Source organism: Impatiens glandulifera, chromosome 1 (genome assembly GCF_907164915.1).
Source record: "Impatiens glandulifera chromosome 1, dImpGla2.1, whole genome shotgun sequence".
Classification (NCBI taxonomy): Eukaryota; Viridiplantae; Streptophyta; class Magnoliopsida; order Ericales; family Balsaminaceae; genus Impatiens; species Impatiens glandulifera.
Genome location: NC_061862.1, coordinates 4,360,679 through 4,386,496, shown reverse-complemented (window position 1 = coordinate 4,386,496; position 25,818 = coordinate 4,360,679). Strand labels below are relative to the sequence as shown.

The 25,818-nt window shown below is 30.9% G+C and overlaps 1 long non-coding RNA gene across 1 annotated transcript; it reads left to right on the top strand.

Annotated features, from left to right (window-relative positions):
* Positions 1-24,343: 24,343 nt before the first annotated feature.
* LOC124922106 lies at positions 24,344-24,729 on the top strand. Its single transcript, XR_007097760.1, has 2 exons — positions 24,344-24,443; positions 24,508-24,729. It is a non-coding gene; the product is annotated as an uncharacterized LOC124922106 (long non-coding RNA).
* Positions 24,730-25,818: the final 1,089 nt, after the last annotated feature.

Sequence of the window (25,818 nt, the reverse complement as noted above, 5' to 3'; positions counted from 1 at the left end):
CGATGGAGATGTGAGTGTGTTTAGATTGAAAATGCGTTTTGGACAGACAATCCCATCCATTGCGCGGGTTCGTATTGTCCGTGTTGGATTGATGATGGTTGGTGAATGATTTGGACGGTTTGGTCTTGTGGACGGGCTGGTCGTGTTTGGGTTTGGGCCTGGTGAAGTGGTGATGGGTGATGGTGGGTTTGGTGGAGTGTGTTGAGTTGATAATGGGCTCGGTAATGGAGTGTTGTTTGGTGGGGAAATGGACTCGGTGATGGGCGGGGTTTGGATGTGTATTGGGATGGTTATTGGTTCGGATTGAGATGGGTGAGTTGAGTTTGGGTTTTGGACAAGAGAAAAGGGAAATTTTGTTTCGTCAAAAATGACGTGACGAGAGATGATAAATCTTTTTGAGGCTGGGTCGTAGCATTTGTAGCCGCGATGATTAGAGGGGTATCCTAAAAAGACACAAGGGGTAGAGCGTTTATGAAGTTTGTGAATAGTGGTTGGAGGAAGAAGAGGATAGCAAAGACAACCGAAATTTTTTAGGTGAGAGTAAGAAGGAGTTCGGTTATATAGAAGTTGAGTGGGTGAGAAATTTCGAATTTGTTTATTTGGAAGAATATTTAGGAGATAAGTGGTCATTTCGAGGGCGTGATGCCAAAAATTTAACGGGAGAGAAGCATGAGTAAGCAATGTTCGAATCATGTTATTTATGGTGCGTATTTTTCTTTCTGCTTTACCATTTTGAGGAGAAGTATAGGGGCAAGAGAGGCGAAATTGTAGACCATTTTTGTCACAAAATGTACGAAATTGACTGTTGTTATATTCAGTTCCGTTGTCACATTGGATTGTTTTAATGGGCTTTTGAAATTGTGTTTGAATTTGATTTTGAAGTGTAGAGAAGACGGAGAATACTTGGGATTTGTTTCCAATTGGAAAAGTCCAAAGGAAATTTGTGTAATCATCAAGAAACAGAATATAGTATTTATGTCCATTTGTACTTAGCACAGGCGACGTCCACAAATCACTATGAATAATATCGAATGGGGAAGTAGTATAAGAGACAGAATTGGTAAATGGTAACTTAACTTGTTTACCAAAGATGCAAGACTCACAGAGTTTAGACCCTAAAACGGGCTTACAAGAAATAGAATTTGATTTATTGAGAGAATGCAAAATATCGACACCGGGGTGTCCTAATCTATTATGCCATAAATTTGACGAAATTGCAGTAAACGAAGAATTAGTTGGGGGTTTTTGGCTTTGGCTCGACAGAGAGAGTGGGTAGAGATCCCCCGAGCTATTGTTCCTCATGATAACCTTCCCCGTCTGGAAATCCTTTACAGAAAAACCAAGTGAGTCAAATTCTACAGAGACGTTGTTATCACGAGTAAACCGACGAATAGATATAAGATTTTTAATGAGTTTGGGAGCATGTAGAACATTGTTCAGAAGTAAGGGTGGTAAGGGTGGTTTTAAGTTAGTTTTACCAATACCGCGAATCGGGATTTCCTGTCCACTCCCAACAATGATATTTTTAACACAATTTAAATTAGAATAAGGCGAGAGACTACCTGAGTTGGGTGTCATGTGTGAAGTTGCTCCCGAATCCATGTACCAAGTATCGTCAGGCGGAGTAAGGGATAAAGTGTGCATCGCCTGATTGATATCGGTTGCAACGTAACTTTGGGGCTGCTGCTGGCTCGTCTCAGCCATGTAGGCCTGCTGTGGCCGAGAACCGAGTACGCCTGCTCCTGCTGTCCGAGTGTGTTGCTGCTGATAGCCAGAACCGCGCCAGGAGGCGCCTTGTTGCTGTTGACCAGATGCGTGCCAGGGGGCGCTTTGCTGCTGCGGCCAGATCTGTTGTGTCGGGTAGGGACAAGGGGGTGCTGTCCAGCCCGCAGGCGCCCACTGTGCCCATTGCTGTTGGCCAGGAGGTGCCCAGAATTGCTGCTGCTGGTGGTATGTGCGGCTGGTGTTGCGACCGCGTCCTCTGCCGCGCTGGCTGCGTCCTCGGCCCTGGCCGGCCTGTTCCTGCGCGCTAGAGGTGCCCTGCTGCTGCTGCTGGCCGGTAGCACGGGCTGATTGGTTAGAGTTGTTTCCGCGGCCTTGGCTACGATCGTCCGAGGCAATAAAAGAGGTGTTTGTGTGGACGAATTCATCCTTCCTTGTTTCAACAAGGAGCAAATCAGATCTAGCATCGTAGAAAGATGGGAGAGGCTTCTTTTGACCTATTATGGTGGCGATTGTTTCGTAGTTTTCATTCAAACCCCCAAGTAGACGCAACACCAGTCGATTTTCAGAAACGGGGCAATCAACATTAGCAAGTTGATCCGCAATCATCTTCAATTCAGTGCAATAAGCACTCATGTTTGGGAAATCATTGAGACGAATTTGAGAAAACCTATTTTCAAGATACATAGCGCGAGAACCTGTGTTATCTTGAAATATATTCGCTAAACGTTCCCAAGCCTGAGCAGCCGTCATACCAGGTTTTTGGATCGTGTTTAGTAGATCCTTGGATATTGTTCCAAATATCCATTGCTTGACAAGGGCGTCAAGGCGTTTCCACAGAAGAGAGTCGGTCTCGGAAGATGTTGAAGGTGTTTCGGAGGCGTTGGGAGTTTTTGGTTTGAGATGTTCGTAAACATTGTGAATCAAGCAGTGGTTTTCGAGAAGGTCTGCCCAAGAGAGATATTCCTCGCTACCCATCTCTAGGGTGATAGGAATTATGGAGCGGAGATTGTTAACAGAGAAAGCAGAGTGGTATTGAGAAACAGACATGGTGGTGGGCGTCTGACTTTGATTGGAGGAGGAGTCTGAATTAGTAGGTGGGACAGACATTAGAAGTTTGTGCGTGAGGCAGCAAGGTGGGAGGAAGAGAAAAAAAAAATTCGATTGATGATCTTGAGAGGATCTTTACTCTGATACCATGATAGAGATTAATCCCATGGTTATTATTGATAAACAATGTTACAATATATACTAGTCAAAAGACTCTTAATAAGGTAAACCACTAATCTAGGAATCTAAACAAGGTAACCCACTAATCGAGGAATCTAAACAAGGTAACAAGATATATACAATATACTAATAGTTAACAATAACCGCTCCCAAAAATTAGTATTTACACCAAGTTGACATTAATAATGTTTTTCTACGAGGGTATTTAGAAAAAGAAGTTTATATGGCCTCCCCCTTAAATATAATACAGATTCTCCTTAACTAGGTACGTAAACTATTGAAAATGTTTTTTTTTTAAAACGGCTTAGTGCCATTTCACTAAAAACTCCCAAAAGAGGGAAAATAAGTTGAAAATAACAAATGAGTTTCAAACAACTGAATTACAAAACAAACAAAACAACAAATAATTGAATTACAAACAAGTCATCAAACAATAACTATTTGAACATTCATTTCCTTGTAATGATTTTATAGGGGATATTTCATCTTTGATCGAGTTTCCAATTGTCTTCATTATTCGAAATTCTCTTTCATGTATGTATAATACTTTGAATAATTTTTTTTAACAAAATCAAATAAATCTAAGCTTTAAAAAGAAAAATCATCTCTTCTCATTTTCTTTCTTTTCTTCCGTTTTCTTTACTGCAGGTCAAAGTAGACTTAATTAAGTGAGCTAATTCGTCTCTCAATATCTATAAGTTTAATTTAATGTCTAGAGGACTTTATGATAGAAATATGATGTAATTTTTTTTTTGCTTTATTAGAGACTTATTTATTTACTTATTTATTTTATAAATATAATCATAAATGTACTTATATTGTATCAATGTTGATAGGTAATTATTACAAATAAAATAGCTGACAATATGCAGAAAAAAAAAATAAAAAGATTCTAAACTTTTAAAATTATATTTATATGCTTATATTGAAGAAGATATGAATAAAAATGGAAATAGTTTTAAAAAACATTCATTTATATAATTAGCAATAATATTAAAGAGAAAAAAAGACTTTTATATTGAGTAAAAAACAATTAAAAAATGAATGATAACTTGAAAAAAAATTGCATTTAGAATAAAATAATTAATTTTAAAATTGAAAATGGATATGATTCAATTAAAAATCCCGTTGGCTGAATTTTTGAAGAGTGAGAAGAATATATTAAGGTGAGTTATGAGAATTTTAATTGTTTATCATATTTAAAAGTGGAAAAAAAATATATCGACATTATATGAAATGTTGATTTATATTATGATAAATTCATCCTGATGCAAAACAATTCAGATATGCTGGACTACAATATGCAAATGAGATGAAGACATTATTTGATGGTATTTAAGTTACTGGAAAGACGTTTGGGGTCCTTCTATGAAAGACCACCACCATGTCCTCCAAAGAACACAACAATCGTTGATGTTGATTTGGATATGGAGATACCTAATAGTCATTTATATCCTGTTAATATCAAACTTTCAAAACATAAACGACGAAAGTTAAACAAAGATGAAAATATTAGAAGAATGCTCCAAACTTAAGAATTTAAAAGAGCCAGATCAACCGAACTTAGAAGAATCTCCAAACTTCTTGATGACATGTTTATTGTGTATGATCCCTTATACTCTATTGCAGGTGAAATTCTTTGTGATGGTAAAGAAAACAGAGAACGATGGATGCTTCTTAGGAGAAAAATGTGTGCTGGTTCAAGATCGGATACTGTTTCTTTACTTAATGAAGCTAATTATGTAAAAGAAATTATTGAACTAAATCCAACTCATTGTCAAGAAATACTTAGGATGAAGAAAGAAGATTTTGTAGAGATTTGCTCTATTTTTAGAGAAAAATGATGGTTAAAGTATAGTTGTTATATTTCGGTAGAAGAAAATATTGCAATATTTTTAATTACTTTAAGTCATAATTTACGAGTAAGATTTGTCAAATGAAGATTTTGTCATTCAACATAAACACTTAATTTCAATTTTAATGAAGTATTTATTGATATGAAACAGTTCTCTAAGGAGATTATTGTTCCTACTACGAGTAACCAAATAATATCTCAAAGTACAAGATATCGATGTCTTCGAGAAGTAATTAAGGTAATGTTTAAATATTAATATATATATATATATAATTTTTTCAGTTTTTATTTCATAATTTGTTTTAACATTTATTTAGGTGCATTAGGTGCATTAGATGAAACTTTAGTGCATGTCGTTGTTTTGAGAAATGAACAAGTTCGATATAGAAGAAGAGGAAAGGGGAAATACTATTAAAATTTATTGATGATATATGTGATTTCAATATGATATTTATATTTATTTGGGCGGGATGGGAAGGAGTGGCACATGATTCTAAGGTGTTAACTAAGACAATGCTTAATCCATTGTCAAATTTTCCCTTTCCAGAACCAAGTAAATTATTATTCTATATTTTAAAATTATTTATTAATATTAATAACTTTATATATGTTTATTTTAAATTGTTGATGAATATTATTTATGTGATGTTGCATATACTCATACTCAATGATTTATGTCGCCTTAACGAAATGTGCGTTATTGTCTCGCTGATTTTCAACGAGGTGGTCAAACTCGAACGAAGTATTATTTGATCAAGAACATGCAAAATTAAGAAATATCATTGAACGTACATTGACGTATAGAAAAGCTTGTTTTCCAATATTGGATAAGATGGCGCCGTACAATTTTCAAACCTAAAGAAATATTGTTATTACTTGTGCAGCGTTACATAATTTTATCAAAAAGAGATATAGGAGAGACTTATTTTTTGAACAATTTAAAGTTGATAATATTACTCAAAATAATCAACAATGGTGGACTAAAATGATGGAGTCTTCAAGACCATCATATCAAGCTTTTTTAGTTTAATTTATATGAACAAATTGCAAATCAATCGTCTAATATGCGAGTTTGAAAAAAATCTTGATATTTTGTTTTAATATTTAATATAAATTAAATTTATTTTATTATATAATGGAATATATTGAATTTATTAATTAACTTAAATAATATTAGTATTAATGTAATTGGTTTAGACAATAGTTTAAAATATTATCAACTTATATATTAGTATTAAAATTTAAAATATTTTTATTTGATAATTTCATTTATTATTTTTAAATATTTTAGTAATTCAGTACTTATATTTCAGTACTAAGTAATTAGATCTTAATTTTTAGTTATAGGCAGCCAATTGCAATTGTCTAGGCAGCCAATTGCAATTGCAAAGTAGAAGAATGACAATTTTACACAACAAATCGTATAAACTTGTCAAATTTACTGTATGAAAAGATAATAAAATTTCTGACACGTGTCAGGTCCACATTTAAAGTATTTATAAGATTTATGACCTAATAATTTAGGAATTGCCTTCCAATTACAAATTAATTATACTAATTTAAGATATCATTTTTTAACCAAGAATATTTTTTTCTTAACTAGAATATCCATTCTTAAATTAGAATACATCTTACTTATCTAGAATATTCCTTAGGTTGGGCCTACTTAGGTGATTGGTCCTCCTCTTAGGATAAGAAGATTGATAGATAATTCTACACTCCCCCTCAAGTTGGGTAAAGGATATTGAGAGTACCCAACTTGCCACATAGTTCTTCGAAATTCTACTTGGTAAGAGTTCTTGACTCTTGACTCTTGGCACTTGGCTCTCGGCACTTGGCTCTTGGCTCACTTGGCACTTTGAACTTTGCACTTTGCACTTTGCACTTTGCTCTTGGCACTTTGCACTTGACACTTGCTCTTGGCTTTTGGATCTTGGATCTTGTTATTTAACACATGACTTTTGACTCTTGGATCTTTTGAAGTGAAAGATGATAATTTTTGGACAGATGAAATGTTGGAAGAAATCTGTCGAGACGTTAACATGTACAGATTCAGCCGAGATATAAAGTGCAATTTTGAAATGACGTCCCACTTGTTTAACATAGTGGGTGATAAAATAAAGATAAAAAATACTTAAGAAATATGAGATAATATAATAATTTGAGTTCTCCTCCAATGGCTATTTCCACCAATAGAGGAGGCAACGAAAAATTGTGAACATGTTACTTTAAGATGGAAAACCCTGCTCTAATACCATGTAGAAATTTAAGAGAGATAAAATTTAGATAATTTTATTGCTTGCACTTGATCATTACAATGTAATACATTTGAAGTATTTATAGAACTTCTGATGTACTAATTTAGGATTTGCCTTCCTATTACAAATTAATTACACTAATTTAAGATATCACTTCTTAATCAAGAATATCCCTTCATTAACTAGAATATTCAATTCTTAAATTAGAATACATCTTTCTTAACTAGAATATTCCTTGGGTTAGGCCAACTTTGATGATTGGGCCTCCCATAGGCTAGGAAGATTGAGAGATAATTCTACAATAAAATAAAATAAAAATTCCTCATCCTTTTTTTTCTTCATCGTGGTAAACTCTCTTTCCTGCACCATAAATCTCCTCCCAATTTTTTCTTTCTAATTTTTACCTCTTTATCCATATGAGTAATCCATTTCTTCATTTGGCTTACCTTTTTCCGATCAACCCCAAGTTTGATCCCATGTGAAATCCTCCAATTCATATTTTCCTAGTTGAACCTTAAATTTCTGTTGGCAGAATCTTTTGTTGGTCAAATCCTAAATTGTAGACAATGTGGCCAAAATCTCCCTTAGTCGAACACTAAATCGTTATCCTTGTTAACGAATAATATTAACAGACTTGAAAAAGAATGGTGTGTTCTATATACCAATGTAAGTTGTTTTTATTTATTTTTTATAATGTTTATACTATTAAATTACATTTTTTATAGAGTGAAATAATTAGTTGCATTGTAGAGATTTCATGCTTCAATCAAATTTGTTATTAAATTTCTAGAGTAAATATCATAATTATTTTTAGAGAAAGGTTAGAGAAAATTTGAAAGAGAGAATAGAAAAGAGAATGATGTGGCGCAATTTGATTGGTTGTAAAAATCTTTCTCTTCTCTCTCCACACACTTTTTTTTTTCAGTCAATGAGGTGATGCCACGTCATTCCTTCTCTCGTTCTCTCCTCCAAATTCCCTCTCTTAAAAATTCGATCAAAACTCATTTGATTGAATGACATAAACATCGTCTAATTAAAGATTTACATGTGATTTAAAAAGGTAATGAGAGTTGAGATGAGTTTTGAACTTTAGTCACTATGGATGTTTAAAATATCAACATATCTACTCTATTTATCTTTATTATCTCCTTCCATAAATTGGAACGAAATATCTTGTTCAAGGTGAAAAAATAGAAAAATGGAATCTCAGAATATTATTGGTTATTAATAGTATTTAATTGGTTATAAAAATTGTTCTACTAACATGTTTCAATTTAAAAAGTAAAAATTTGTTAGGAATTTGATCCTAACACACTAATTGTGTAGGTATGAAATATTTTCAAATATTTAAATGACTAATTGATGGCTAAAAAACAATAAGAGAATGAGAATATGAATGAGATTGATAAATGTGGAGAATAGAATGTATATGAGTGATTAAAGTGTACCTAAAAATGGTCGATTGTGAAAAAAATACATTTCCCTTAATCTTCTCTTTCCACTCGATTCACACATGGGTAGTCGTTTATATAGGGGCTATATCGTGGGCTTGGGCCTCGACGACAAATATAACCATTTTTTCATCTTTCGTTGCAGCATCGGATTGAGAGGTCTTGGTCACTAGGAGGCTATAATCCCTAAGAGCTCTTGATCCCCGTCTCTTAGGAGTTGCTTGTTACTTTGTTTTGGACGATTTGTTCTAATAAATCGTAAATCGAAATTTTCCAAAAGGGAATTATGTTATTAGTTTCTAGGAAATATCGAGAAGAGAATGGAGCAATTGAAGATGAAAGGGGAAAGGGCGTGCCCTTCGTGTGTTGCCTACGTTTGGTTGTTCGTAGGTCACTTACAAAACGATGCGACTCTCCTTTATTTTCATTTTTAAACTTTTTTAGGCATACAATGAGTGTCTAGGAAAGTTATAAAACGTGTGGCTCTCTTTTATCAAATTGTCTGTCATAATTGTGATCCTAAGTCTTCCGGTCATGCGTTTTTTTAGGTTCGATTTGGTCAAGAAATGACCAAGATATTCACTCCCCAAAATCAAAGAAAATTAGAGGGGCTTCTTATAGTCTACTCAAAGGAGGATAAGTTGTTCAAAACGCGCGTATGCGTTCGAGACACGTCTTGCATAGGCCTGGCCTCTTACTTTCTCCATGTAAGGGTTGAATGCTCGCCTATGTTCACATGGGTCCAGGATCTACACTTGTCTCAAGTCCTACCTTCGTCGATTGCATCTAGGCTCAAACCTTGACCGCATCTTGGGATTGAGTTTGAGTTCCATGCATGAGTTCCAGTCCCTTAAACATTGGTTGTACCCTCAACCGCATCGTTGACTACACCCTATATCTCTAACCAACCCGCCTTGAAGATGTCGAAGGATTCTGTCGGTTGCTTGTCGCCGATGATTTTCCGATTAACTTCAATCCAGTTTTTTTCTAAATACCTACAAAATAAATAAATTAAATTTAATAATAGATAAATTCATCATATTTATCAACTTATTGTTTTTTATACTTTGAGTTTTATTTAGAATATAGTCCGAAATTAATTATTTTTGGAATCCGATCGATACAAATCTTTTCAAAAATAATTATTTGCAATGAATTAGTATATGAATTTTAACAAAATTATTTATTAGCTTGGATAATTTTAAATAAATTAGGGGGTATAATTGAGTGTGTACAATTATTATATTTTTATTTAAATTATATAAATTAGCTCGCAATTTAACAATTTATAGAGTTTGTTTGATATTAATTTTTTTATACTTTTGTTTAGAAAAACTTAATTTGGTCTATAAAAATTTGAATTTTTAATTAGTTTAATCATTAAAATATTTGTTTATTTGAAATTTAAATTTAATAAAAATAAATAAATATATTTTAATATTTTAATTGATTAACCAGTGCTATTATGATTAGAAAGTAGTAAGTGCTCTTGCGTCTGATCTTTGTGATTTTCGCATGCTTTGTGCCTTTGCCCCTAGTCTTTGTGTCATGAGTTTACCTTGGGTATTCTCTTTGTTGCCTCGGTGGTAATAAATTGGCGATGATGTGTCTTGTGATTCCGTGATTATGTTTTGCACTATTTTAGGCAAAATGTGGAGATTGTTGGGTATTGGTTGGCCCAACATTGTGGCCCAATCTCTAGTAACCCGCTTATTGGACTTGACCTAATAATATAAATAGATATTACTCTCTTGGTGGGAGGCAGAGGTCAAATTCCTTTGTGGTGTTTGGATGCTAGAGAGGGTTGCTTCCATTGTTTGAGATAGTGGTGCAATAGAATCGATAAACAAGAGGACTGAGCCAAACTTCAATTGCATTCACACCCAACAAGACCCACTTAAATTTAATAGCTTTTTTATCTTCTAATAATCCAGTCAATACCCAGGTTTAGTTTTTTTTAGAGCATCTAACTCTGCTTTTATTGCATCAACTCGTTCCTAGCTTTTATGGGCTTCATCATATGTGTTTGGTTCCTGTAAAATATAAACTTATGTGAAAAACACATATACGAGTAATCTTACCATGAAGAAGTGTAGTATGTATAGATTTGTGGTGTATGGTATAAGGTCAAAACAGTAGGTTCAGAATGGTTTATTGATTTTCTTAGTTTCTAATGATTATAACCAGGTTTAACTATTGAATCATGGTTATTTATATAAACTTGATAACCATGCATCGATTTATGTTTGAATCATAGTCATTCAAATTGGAGACACTATTTGTAGATGTGAATGTCGACTTTCAACAAAAGGATTAAAATTAGGTGATGAAATATTTTTATCAAGATTTTCAACAACAACATTAATATCAAATTCAGTAGAAGCGTGATCATAAAAATTGGAATTATCATCAATGTATAAGAATGGAGTCAAATAATTGTCATCTGTTTCACACAATATTGTGAGGAAAGGTAACACATATGCTCATTGAAAATAATATCTCTACTAATAATTATTTTTCCAGAATCAAGATCATATATTTTATATCCCTTTTGTTCATCATTATATTGTAAAAGGATGCATTAAGAGGCTCTCGAGTCAAATTTAGACTTGTGTAGGTGAGAATTCGCAACATAGCATAAGTAACCAAAAACTTGAGTACTTGAATAATCTAGTTCTTGTAAATTTAAAATGTAAAATGGTGTTTTCAACTTATGTAAAATATGTTTATAAGAAATATAGCCATAAGAATTGAGAATAACCATAATTTAGATGGCATTTTAGATTCAAACATCAAAGCTCGAGCAACTTATAAAAATGCTTGTGTTTACGCTTCACTAAACTATTCTGGTGTGGACTATATACACAAGTCTTCTGATGTATAATTTCATAAGATTGAAACAGATTTTTGACATTTAACACTTATGAATTCACTCACATTGTCAGTTCAGATTATTTTAATAGATTTATTAAACCGATTTTGTTTTTTTTTTTTATAAATTCTCCCTTTTACTACTTTCTAATCATAATAGCATTGGTTAATCAATTAAAATATAAAAATATATTTATTTATTTTTATTAAATTTAAATTTCAAAAAAAAAATATTTTAATGATTAAACTAATTAAAAACTCAAATTTTTATAGACCAAATTAAATTTTTCTAAACAAAAGTATAAAAAAATTAATATCAAACAAACTCTATAAATTGTTAAATTGCAAGCTAATTTATATAATTTAAATAAAAATATAATAATTGTACACACTCAATTATACTCCCTAATTTATTTAAAATTATCCAAGCTAATAAATAATTTTGTTAAAATTCATATACTAATTCATTGCAAATAGTTATTTTTGAAAAGATTTGTATCGATCGGATTCCAAAAATAATTAATTTTGGACTATATTCTAAATAAAACTCAAAGTATAAAAAACAATAAGTTGATAAATATGATGAATTTATCTATTATTAAATTTAATTTATTTATTTTGTAGGTATTTAGTAAAAAAACTGGATCGAAGTTAATCGGAAAATCATCGGCGACGAGCAACCGACAGAATCCTTCGACATCTTCAAGGCGGGTTGGTTAGAGGTATAGGGTGTAGTCAACGATGCGGTTAAGGGTACAACCAATGTTTAAGGGACTGGAACTCATGCATGGAACTCAAACTCAATCCCAAGATGCGGTCAAGGTTTGAGCCTAGATGCAATCGACGAAGGTAGGACTTGAGCCCAAGCGTAGATCCTGGACCCATGTGAACATAGGCGAGCAATCAACCCTTACATGGAGAAAGTAAGCATCCAGGCTTATGCAAGACGTGTCCCGAACGCATACGCGCGTTTTGAACAACTTATCCTCCTTTGAGTAGACTATGAGAAGCCCCCTCTAATTTTCTTTGATTATGGGGAGTTAATATCTTGGTCATTAATTGACCAAATCGAACCTAAAAAAAACCCATGACCGGAAGACTTAGGATCACAATTATAACAGACAATTTGATAAAAGAGAGCCACACGTTTTATAACTTTCCTCGACACTCATTGTATGCCTAAAAAAGTTTAAAAATAAAAATAAAGGAGAGTCGCATCGTTTTGTAAGTGACCTACGAACAACCAAACGTAGGCAACACGCGAAGGGCACGCCCTTTCCCTTTTCATCTTCAATTGCTCCATTCTCTTCTCGATGTTTCCTAGAAACTAATAACATAATTCCCTTTTGGAAAATTTCGATTTATGATTTATTAGAATAAATCGTCCAAAACAAAGTAACAAGCAACTCCTAAGAGACGGGGATCAAGAGGTCTTAGGGATTATAGCCTCCTAGTGACCAAGACCTCTCAATCCGATGCTGCAACGAAAGATGAAAAAATGGTTATATCTGTCGTTGAGTCCCAAGCCCACGATATAGCCCCTATATAAACGACTACCCATGTGTGAATCGAGTGGAAAGAGAAGATTAAGGGAAATGTATTTTTTTCACAATCGACCATTTTTAGGTACACTTTAATCACTCATATACATTCTATTCTCCACATTTATCAATCTCATTCATATTCTCATTCTCTAATTGTTTTTTAGCCATCAATTAGTCATTTCAATATTTGAAAATATTTCATACCTACACAATTAGTATGTTAGGATCAAATTCCTAAGAAGTTTTTACTTTTTAAATTGAAACACATTAGTAGAACAATTTTTATAACCAATTAAATACTATTAATAACAAAAAAATTATCCAACTCCTAACAATAATATTCTAAGATTCCATTTTTCTATTTTTTCACCTTGATCAAGATATTTCATTCCAATTTATGGAAGGAGATAATAAAGATAAATAGAGTAGATATGTTGATATTTTGAACATCCATAGTGACTAAAGTTCAAAACTCATCTCAACTCTCGTTACCTTTTTAAATAACATGTAAATCTTTAATTAGACGATGTTTATGTCATTCAATCAAATGAGTTTTGATCGAATTTTTAAGAGAGGGAATTTGGAGGAGAGAACGAGAGAGGAATGACGTGGCATCACCTCATTGACTGAAAAAAGAAAAAAAAAGTGTGTGGAGAGAGAAGAGAAAGATTTTTACAACCAATCAAATTACGCCACATCATTCTCTTTTCTATTCTCTCTTTCAAATTCTCTCTAACCTTTCTCTAAAAATAATTATTATATTTACTCTAGAAATTTAATAACAAATTTGATTGAAGCATGAAATCTCTACAATGCAACTAATTATTTCACTCTATAAAAAATGTAATTTAATAGTATAAACATTATAAAAAATAAATCAAAACAACTTACATTGGTATATAGAGCACACCTTTCTTTTTCAAGTCTGTTAATATTATTCGTTAACAAGGATAACGATTTAGTGTTCGACTAAAAGAGATTTCGGCCACATTGTCTACAATTTAGGATTTGACCAATAAAAGATTCTGCCAACAGAAATTTAAAGTTCAACTAGGAAAATATGAATTGGAGGATTTCACTTGGGGTCAAACTTGGGGTTGACCGGAAAAAGGTAAGCCAAAGGAAGAAATGGATTACTCATATGGATAAAGAGGTAAAAATTAGAAAGAAAAACATGGGAGGAGATTTATGGTGCAGGAAAGAGAGTTTACGACGATGAAGAAAAAAAGGATGATGAATTTTTATTTTATTTTATTGTAGAATTATCTCTCAATATTCCTAGCCCAGGGGAGGCCCAATCATCAAAGTTGGCCTAACCCAAGGAATATTATAATTAATAAAGATGTATTCTAATTTAAGAATGGATATTCTAGTTAATGAAGGGCTATTCTTGATTAAGAAGTGATATCTTAAACTAGTGTAATTAATTTGTAATAGGAAGGCAAATCCTAAATTAGTACATCATAAGATCTATAAATACTTCAAATGTATTGCATTGTAATGATCAAGTGCAAGCAATCAAATTATCTAAATTTTATCTCTCTTAAATTTCTACATGGTATCAGAGAAGGGTTTTCCATCTTAAAGTAACCTGTTCACAATTTTTCGTTGCCTCCTCCAATGGTGGAAATAGCCATTGGAGGAGAACTCAAATTATTATATTATCTCATATTTCTTAAGTATTTTTTATCTCTATTTTATCACCCACTATGTTAAACAAGTGGGACGTCATTTCAAAATTGCACTTTATATCTCGGCTGAATCTGTACATGTTAACGTCTCGACAGATTTCTTCCAACATTTCATCTGTCCAAAAATTATCATCTTTCACTTCAAAAGATCCAAGAGTCAAAAGTCAGGTGTTAAATGCCAAGATCCGAGATCCAAGAGTCAAGAGCAAGTGCCAAATGCCAAGTGCCAAGAGCAAAGTGCAAAGTGGAAAGTGCAAAGTTCAAAGTTCCAAGTGAGCCAAGAGCCAAGTGCCAAGTGCCGAGAGCCAAGTGCCAAGAGTAAGGAGGCAAGAACTCTTCCCAAGTAGAATTTGGGATAACTATGTGGCAAGTTGGGTACTCTCAATATCCTTTACCCAACTTGAGGGGAGTGTGTAATTATCTATCAATCTTCCTAGCCTAAGAGGAGGACCAATCACCTAAGTACGCCCAACCTAAGGAATATTCTAGTTAAATAAGATGTATTCTAATTTAAGAAGGGATATTCTAGTTAAGAAAAAGATATTCTTGATTAAAAAATGATATCTTAAATTAGTATAATTAATTTGTAATTGGAAGGAAATTTCTAAATTAGGTCATAAATCTTATAAATACTTTAAATGTGGACCTGACACGTGTCAGAAGTTTATACGATTTGTTGTGTAAATTTGTCATTTTTCTACTTTGCAATTGCAACTGGCTGCCTAGACAATTGCAATTGGCTGCCTATATAAAAGATTGTATTTGATAAAACTAAAAATTAAGATCTAATTACTCAGTACTGAAATATAAGTACTGAATTACTTAAATATTTAAAAATAATAAATGAAATTATCGAATAAAAATATTTTAAATTTTAATACTAATATATAAGTTGATAATATTTTAAACTATTGTCTAAACCAATTACATTAATACTAATATTATTTAAGTTAATTAATAAATTCAATATATTCCATTATATAATAAGATAAATATAATTTATATTAAATATTAAAACAAAATATCAAGATTTTTTTCAAACTCGCATATTAGACCATTGATTTGCAATTTGTTCATATAAATTAAACTATAAAAGCTTGATATGATGGTCTTGAAGACTCCATCATTTTAGTCTACCGTTGTTGATTATTTTGAGTAATATTATCAACTTTAAATTGTTCAAAAAATAAGTCTCTCCTATATCTCTTTTTGATAAAATTATGTAACACTACACAAGTAATAACAATATTTCTTTAGGTTTGAAAATTGTACGGCGCCATCTTATCCAATATTGGAAAACGAGCTTTTCTATTCGTCAATGTACGTTCAATGACATTTATTAATTTTGCATGTTCTTGATCAAATAATATTTCGTTTGAGTTTGACCACCTCGTTGAAAATTAGCGAGACAATAACGCACATTTCGTTAAGGCGACATAAATCATTGAGTATGAGTATATCATCACATAAATAATATTCATCAACAATTTAAAATAAACATATATAAAGTTATTAATATTAATAAATAATTTTAAAATATAGAATAATAATTTACTTGGTTCTGGAAAGGGAAAATTTGATAATGGATTAAGCATTGTCTTAGTTAACACCTTAGAATCATGTGCCACTCCTTTCCATCCTGCCCAAATAAATATAAATATCATATTGAAATCACATATAGCAGCAATACATTTTGATTGCATTTCCCCTTTCCTCTTCCTCTATATCGAACTTGTTTATTTCTCAAAACAACGACATGCACTAAAGTTCATTCTAATGCACCTAATGCCCCTAAATAAATGTTAAAACAAATTATGAAATAAAAACTGAAAAAAATTATATATATATATATATATTAATATTTAAACATTACCTTAATTACTTCTCGAAGACATCAATATCTTGTACTTTGAGATATTATTTGGTTACTCGTAGTAGGAACAATAATCTCCTTAAAGAATTGTTTCATATCAATAAATACTTCATTAAAATTGAAATTAAGTGTTTATGTTGAATGACAAAATCTTCGTTTGACAAATCTTACTCGTAAATTATGACTTAAAGTAATTAAAAATGTTGCAATATTTTCTTCTACCGAAATATAACAACTATTTTTTAACTATCATTTTTCTCTAAAAATAGAGCAAATCTCTACAAAACCTTCTTTCTTCATCCTAAGTATTTCTTGACAATGAGTTGAATTTAGTTCAATAATTTCTTTTACATAATTAGCTTCATTAAGTAAAGAAACACTATCCGATCTTGAACCAGCTCACATTTTTCTCCTAAGAAGCATCCATCGTTCTCTGTTTTCTTTATAATCACAAAGAATTTCACCTACACAATAAACATGTCATCAAGAACTTTGGACATTCTTCTAAGTTTGGTTGATCTGGATCTTTTAAATTCTTAAGTTTGGAGCATTCTTCTAATATTTTCATCTTTGTTTAACTTTCGTCGTTTATGTTTTGAAAGTTTGATATTAACGGGATATAAATGACTATTAGGTATCTCCATATCCAAATCAACATCAACGATTGTTGTGTTCTTTGGAGGACATGGTGGTGGTCTTTCATAGAAGGACCTCAAACGTCTTTCCAATAACTTAAATACCATCAAATAATGTCTTCATCTCATTTGCATATTGTAGTCCAGCATATCTGAATTGTTTTGCATCAGGATGAATTTATCATAATATAAATCAACATTTCATATAATGTCGATATATTTTTTTCCACTTTTAAATATGATAAACAATTAAAATTCTCATAACTCACCTTAATATATTCTTCTCACTCTTCAAAAATCCAGCAAACAGGATTTTTAATTAAATCATATCCATTTTCAATTTTAAAATTAATTATTTTATTCTAAATACAATTTTTTTTTCAAGTTATCTTATTCATTTTTTAATTGTTTTTTACTCAATATAAGTCTTTTTTTCTCTTTAATATTATTGCTAATTATATCAATGAATGTTTTTTAAAACTATTTCCATTTTTATTCATATCTTCTTCAATATAAGCATATAAATATAATTTTAAAAGTTTAGAATCTTTTTAATTTTTTTTTCTGCATATTATCAGCTATTTTATTTGTAATAATTACCTATCAACATTGATACAATATAAGTATATATATGATTATATTTATAAAATAAATAAGTAAATAAATAAGTCTCTAATAAAGCCAAAAAAAATTACATCATATTTCTATCATAAAGTCCTCTAGACATTAGATTAAACTTATAGATCTTAAGAGACGAATTAGCTCACTTAATTAAGTCTACTTTGACGTGCAGTAAAGAAAACGGAAGAAAAGAAAGAAAATGAGAAGAGGAGATTTTTCTTTTTAAAGCTTAGATTTATTTGATTTTGTTAAAAAAAAATTATTCAAAGTATTATACATACATGAAGGGGAATTTCGAATAATGAAGACAATTGGAAACTCGATCAAAGATGAAATATCCCCTATAAAATCATTACAAGGAAATGAATGTTCAAATAGTTATTGTTTGATGACTAGTTTGTAATTCAATTGTTTGTTGTTCTGTTTGTTCTGTAATTCAGTTGTTTGAAACTCATTTGTTATTTTCAACTTATTTTCCCTCTTTTGGGAGTTTTTAGTGAAATGGCACTAAGCCGTTTTCAAAAAAAACATTTTCAATAGTTTACGTACCTAGTTAAGGAGAATCTTTATTATATTCAAGAGGGAGGCCATATAAACTTCTTTTTCTAAATACCCTCGTAGAAAAACATTATTAATGTCAACTTGGTGTAAATACTAATTTTTGGGAGCGGTTATTGTGAACAACATACAAAATATAGCTGGTTTAACAACAGGGGAAAAACTTTCAACAAAATGATTAGAATTATGTTATCAAATATTTTAATCAAGATTTTTATCAACAACATTAATATCAACTTCAGTACAAGCAAGATCATAGAAATTTGAATCATCATCAATGTATAAGAATGAAGATAAAAAATTGTCCTCTGTTTCACACACTAATGTGAGGAAAAGAAACACATATGCTCATGGAAAATAATATATCTACTAATATTTATTTCTCCAGAAGCAAGATCATATATTTTATATCCCTTTTGTCCACTATTATATCACAAAAAAAAATACATAATCACGAGAATTTCTCAAATATCTAAGTAATCGTACAATGACTTTCCAATGTTTATTACTTGGATTACTCGTGTATCTAATTAATTTTCTTACTATATAGGCTATGTTTGGTCTTGTACAACTCATTAAGTACATTAGACTCCAAATTATTCGAAAATATTCTAATTGGGAAACACTCTCTCCCCGATTTTTAGATAGATGTTGACTCAATCTATCAGAGTCTTAGACAATGTAGAATTATCCTTGTTAAAATTTTCAAGAATCTTATCCACATAATGTGATTGACTTAGAACTATCACTTCCGATGTTCTAATCACTTTGATTCCAAAAATCACATAAGCCAATCTCATATCTTTCATGTCAAATTTTGAATTTTAACATATCTTTAGTGGATTTAACCATTTTATCATTACTTCTAATGATTAGTATGTCATCCACATAAAGATATAAAACGTCGTAACTATTTTTTGTGTCCTTAATATAAATACATTTGTCACATTCATTCATCTTACAGCGCTGTAAACACTATGAAGTATTAGTGCTCTAGAGACTCTAATTTGTTGCCTTACAAGAAGACGTCAAACGGATTAAAAACAATAATGTGATGCAAGCAGATTGATAAACCAAAATAAAAGATGTTGCAAAATTAAAAGGCTCGATCATAGATATTAGTTATGAACTAATCAAAATAAGAGATGTTCCATTGTCTAGATGCTTGTTTAAGACCATATAAACATTTTAACAATTTACATATCTAGTTGAGGAGAGAATCTGTATTTTAACCAAAAAAAGGACCATATAAACTTCTTTTCCAAATACCCATGTAGAAAAACATTAATAATGTCAATTTGGTGTAAATAACCATTTTTGGCAACAATTAATGTTAACAACAGCATACTGACTATAGCAGGTTTAACAACAGGGAAAAAAGTTTCATTATAATCAAAAAAAAAAAAAAAACATTAGTCACTAATTTTACCTGCTTGTTAATTGTTCCATCAGAATTTAACTTCAGCATATAGACCCACTTAAATTCAATAGCTTTTTTTATCTTCTAATAATTAAGTCAATACCCAGGTTTGGTTTCTTTTTAGAGCATCTAACTCTTCTTTTATTGCATCAACTCGTTCCTAGCTTTTATTGACTTGATCATATGTGTTTGGTTCTTATAAAATATAAACATATGTCAAAAACACATATACGAGTAATCTAACCATGAAGAAGTGTAGTATGTATAGATAATCTAACCATGAAGAAGTGTAGTATGTATAGATTTGTGGTGTATGGTATGAGGTCAAAACAGTAGGTTTAGAATAGTTTACTGATTTTCTTAGTTTCTAATGATTATAACCAGGTTTAACAACTGAATCATAGTTATTCATATAAACTTGATAACCATGCATCGATTTATGTTTGAATCATAGTCATTCAAATTGGAGACACTATTTGTAGATGATGCATTTATGTTTGAATCATAGTCATTCAAATTGGAGACACTATTTGTAGATGTGAATGTCGACTTTCAACATAAGGATTAAAATTAGGTGATCGAAATATATTTATCAAGATTTTCAACAACAACATTAATATCAAATTCAGTAGAAGCGATAATAAAAATTGGAATCATCATCAATGTATAAGAATGGAGTCAAATAATTGTCATCTATTTCACACAATATTATGAGGAAAGGAAACACAAATGCTCATGGAAAATAATATCTCTACTAATAATTTTTTTCCAGAATCAAAATCATATGTTTTATATCCCTTTTGTTCATCATTATATTGTAAAAGGATGCATTAAGAGCAAGTGCCAAGTGCCAAGTGCCAAGAGCCAAGTGTAAAGTGCAAAGTGCAAAGTGTAAAGTGCAAAGTGCAAAGTGAAAAGTGAAAAAAGTGCAAAGTGCAAAGTGAGCCAAGTGCCAAGAGCCAAGAGCCAAGAGCCAAGAGTCAAGAACTCTTCCCAAGTATAATTTCTAAGAACTATGTGGCAAGTTGGGTACTCTCAATATCCTTTACCCAACTTGAGGGGAGTGTAGAATTATCTATTAATCTTCCTAGCCTAAGGGGATGACCAATCGCCTAAGTAGGCCCAACCTAAGTAATATTCTAGTTAAGGAAGATGTATTCTAATTTAATAAGGGATATTCTAGTTAAGAAAAGGATATTCTTGGTTAAAAAATGATATCTTAAATTAGTATAATTAATTTGTAATTGGAAGGCAAATCCTAAATTAGTAGGTCATAAATCTTATAAATACTTTAAATGTGGACATGACACGTGTCAGAAATTTTATTATCTTTTCATACACTAAGTTTGACAAGTTTATATCGATGTAAAATTTTCATTCTTCTACTTTGCAATTGGCTGCCTAGAAAATTGCAATTTGCTGCCTAGACCAATAAATATATATATATATATATATAAATAAATAAAAGATTGTATTTTGATAAAACTAAAAATTAAGATCTAATTACTGAAATATCAGTACTGAGTTATTTCAATATTTAAAAATAATAAATGAAATTATCAAATAAAAATATTTTAAATTTAAGTATTAATATATAAGTTGATAATATTTTAAACTAATGTCTAAACCAATTACATTAATACTAATATTATTTATGTTAATTAATAAATTCAATATATTTCATTATATAACTAGATAAATGTAATTTATATTAAATATTAAAATAAAATATCAAGATTTTTTTTTTTAAACTCGCATATTAGACAATTGATTTGCAATTTGTTCATATAAATTAAACTATAAAAGTTTGATATGTGGTCTTGAAGACTCTATCATTTTAGTCCACCGTTGTTTATTATTTTGAGTAATATTATCAACTTTAAATTGTTCAAAAAATAACTCTCTCCTATATCTCTTTTCGATAAAATTATGTAACGCTGCACAAGAAATTACAATATTTCTTTAGGTTTGAAAATTGTACGGCGCCATCTTATCCAATATTGGAAAACGAGTTTTTCAATACGCCAATGTACATTCAATGATATTTCTTAATTTTGCATGTTCTTGATCAAATAATACTTCGTTCGAGTTTGACCACCTCGTTGAAAATCAGCGAGACAATAACGCACATTTCGTTCAGGCGACATAAATCATTGAGTATGAGTATATGCAACATCACATAAATAATATTCATTAACAATTTAAAATAAACATATATAAAGTTATTAATATAAATAAATAATTTTAAAATATAGAATAATAATTTACTTGGTTCTAGAAAGGGAAAATTTGACAATGGATTAAGCATTGTCTTAGTTAACACCTTAGAATCATGTGCCACTCCCTCCCATCCCGTCCAAATAAATATAAATATCATATCGAAATCACATATAGCAGCAATACATTTTGATAGCATTTCCCCTTTCCTCTTCCTCTATCTTCCTCTATATCGAACTTGTTCATTTCTCAAAACAACGACATGCAATAAAGTTTCATCTAATGCACCTAGTGCCCCTAAATAAATGTTAAATCAAATTATGAAATAAAAACTGAAAAAATTATATATATATATATATATATATATATATATATTAATATTTAAACATTACCTTAAATACTTCTCGAAGAATATCGTTAAAAAAGAATGGAAAGAATATTGTCAAAACTTACTTTAGGTTGTTTTTCTCAAAACTAATATGATAAAACTATAATATTGTCCGCGTGGATAGAAACACAAAGTTAAAAAAGAATGGGAAGAATATCGATTAGTTTTATAGTGTAGAATAATATTCGGTTTGAAATTATAAAATTTAAGTGTTTAAGAAAATTCATTTATATATATATATATATTCTCCTTTCATATTATAGATTTTCAACTAATTTAATAAAAAATAAATATTAAAGTTAGTTTCAATCTGAATTAATTAAATGTACGCAATTTAGATTAAACCAATTTATAAGTTGCTAATATTATGTTTTTTTGAAATTATTTAGCTATTCCCAGGAATTAGAGTATGAAGTATTAATTATTAATTAATTGTTGGGTTCTAATTAAATATTTGACAATATAAGTTTTATAATTTATTTTAAAATAACTTTACATACACCACCTATAAACCACTAGAGTTTTCAAATTAATTGAATATGTATTAATAAGAAATTAATATGTATTTTTATAAATTTCATTATAATAGAACAAATTATAAATGCATAAAATATATTTTAAAAATAAATTGGACTTTAATTAAATAAACTTAATGATTTAATAATCGAATAATTATAGGAAATATATATATATATATATATATATATATATATATATATATATATATATATATATATATATATATATATATATATATATATATATATATATATATATATATATATATATATATATATATATATATATATATATATATATATATATATATATATATATATATATATATAAATACAGAGTCCTCTGCATATTCCCAAGTGCAAAAGAAAATAAAATAATTTTAATTGCATACCCTCCCCTCCATAAATAGCTTTCATGTCCATCACATTCCTCAAAGTGGACAAATATGACTTTTTGACCACCCGCTTCCCATTCCCAAGTTCTAAACCATCCTTAACTATATGTATAAATTTTTATAGTTTTTGATTTATTGTTATTTGGAATCACTTTGAAACTTGTTTGGTTTTGAAATTATTATTATTATTATTAATATGTATTTTATATAAGAGTTTAATATAATTATATAAATATATAAAATATAATTTTAAAATAAATTTATTGAATTAATCTGACTTTAAATAAAGTTAATGAATAACGGTCGGTCACACGCGTTTCAAATTAAAAGTATAAATACAGTAGTCCGCCCATCTCTCTTGTCGGATGAAGAGGAGATCTGCTCCAGGTTTACGCTAGTTGGAGGAAAAGCGAGGGATGAAGAGGAGATCCACTCCACCCCACCGTTTCTACGCGTCTTCTCTTCTCTTCTCTTCTCGGATGAAGAGGAGATCTGCGCCAGGTTTACGCTACGCTAGTTGGAGGAAAAGCGAGGGATGATCGGATCATCCATCCACCCCACCGTTTCTACGCGTCTCTCTTCTCTTCTCTTCTCGGTCGGCCTACCGGAGGAGCTCTCTCTGCGCCAGATTTACGCAGTTGAGAGGAAAAGTGACCGGAGAGTGAAATCCACCCGACCGTTCCTTCTTTCTAGATTATCCTCTGGTCAGTCAGTCTTTTCATTTCATTTCTTCTAGATTATTCCATCCTAATTAATTGCTTAAGACAAACCCTAATTTCCCAAACTTTCTTTCTTGGTTTGATCTATGTATTCGTCAATAATTATGTTTCTTTAGTTGATGAGATTCGATAATGACCTGATTCTTCTTGATGAAACGCTAATCTGGGTTAGTAACCCCTGTCTCTACTCCATTAAATAATATGTAGTAACCCCATATGTCATCTTAGCCCTCCCGAATTAGTTCTACCAAACTCTTGTACTAACCCAATAAATTCGTCATGGGCCGCTCTCGATTTCTCCGTCGTTTACATGAAATGAATTTCCTTGATCTTGGTTTGGTTAGATTTATTCTGACGACTCTGTCTGTACTGGGAATATTGGGGGAGGATCTTATGATATACCGATGTCTTTTTTCTATATCGGCAGAACAGGCCAATCCCCCACTGGATTCGTCTCCGCACTGACAACACAATCAGGTATCCATAAACTATGTCGATCATCCTTATGAATTTGACTAATCCATAATCTGATGATTTACAGGTACAATGCCAAGCGCAGACACTGGCGCCGAACTAAGCTAGGGTTTTGAGAATCTTTCAAGTTACTTTATTTTAGGTATTTTGCCTTGTGTCATTTTTGAGATTATGATGAAACTTCTTTTCTTGTTATTTTCTTTTGCAAGATACGATTCTCTGAACTACTGATGTTATTCCGTTTGAATCGAAATGTTTGATTTTCAATTTGATTATCTCATTTGGCTGTGTTTTGAATCATCAAAGTCTATTTTGTTAAACAATATATTTCAATTGGCAACATAATATCCTGTTATAGTTCTTGAATTGAATCTGTAATCATTTGAAATTGTTATCCCCATAGCCAATGAAATACATGCTAATTTGAAAACAAATTGTTTATTCATGAGACAATTTGATTAGGGTACAAGGGAAATGATTTTAAACAAGAATTTCAGAATTTCTTTTGCTGAATCATTGAATAATATCCTAATTATTCAATTCAATGTAGTCATGAATTATCACATATTTTAATTTTTAGCCTCTCTTCCCTTTTCAATATATCAACATTACATTCAACCATTAAAGTACTTGGGAATAAATCTCTCTTTTCTTCTGCGCGAGGTTTACGCCAAGCCAATTAGAGGAAAAGCAAGCGAGGGATGATCGATCGATCGGATCCACCACCGAATCCTCCGCGTCTCTCTGCAAGAATTACCCTTTCAGATTGAGCCGAAGCATCCATTGAAGATGAAGGAGAAAAAGAATGTCCTATTGCCAGCTCCTCTTATGTAGCTTTACTTTCAGTATTACTTCTGTCCAACGAAATCATCGGATTCAAACATCGGATTCAAACATGTAAGTGACTTCACTTCTAGATTCACTCAATCCCTAACATTCTTCTTCTTTAATAACTAATAGATCTAAACAGGAAAACATTTTGAAATCGGTGTATCCGAAAATGAAGGCGTCAATGGTGTCGAAAATTGGGGAAATAGCGGTGAAAATGATGAGCGATGGTAGTAAGAGAAGAAGATTAGGAAACTTTCAGGTATGTGCTTTGTGCAATTGCTGCGGCGCCGGCGGTGACGGTTATTGTTTACCTTTTCCTTGCTGTTATGCCATTAATTGTAATCTTTCAAACAAGTCTTTTGGTTTCTGTTCTTTCACTCCTAAAACCTGCAATTGCTTCGGTTGCCATCTATAAGGCTTAGTTTGATTCAAACTTATTTGTTATATTTTATATGCGTATTATTTCACTTTTATTTTCAATTTATTTGTCAAAATCAAACATGTTCCATTTCATTTAGCCAATTGAAGGATTCGGTCGGTTGGAGCT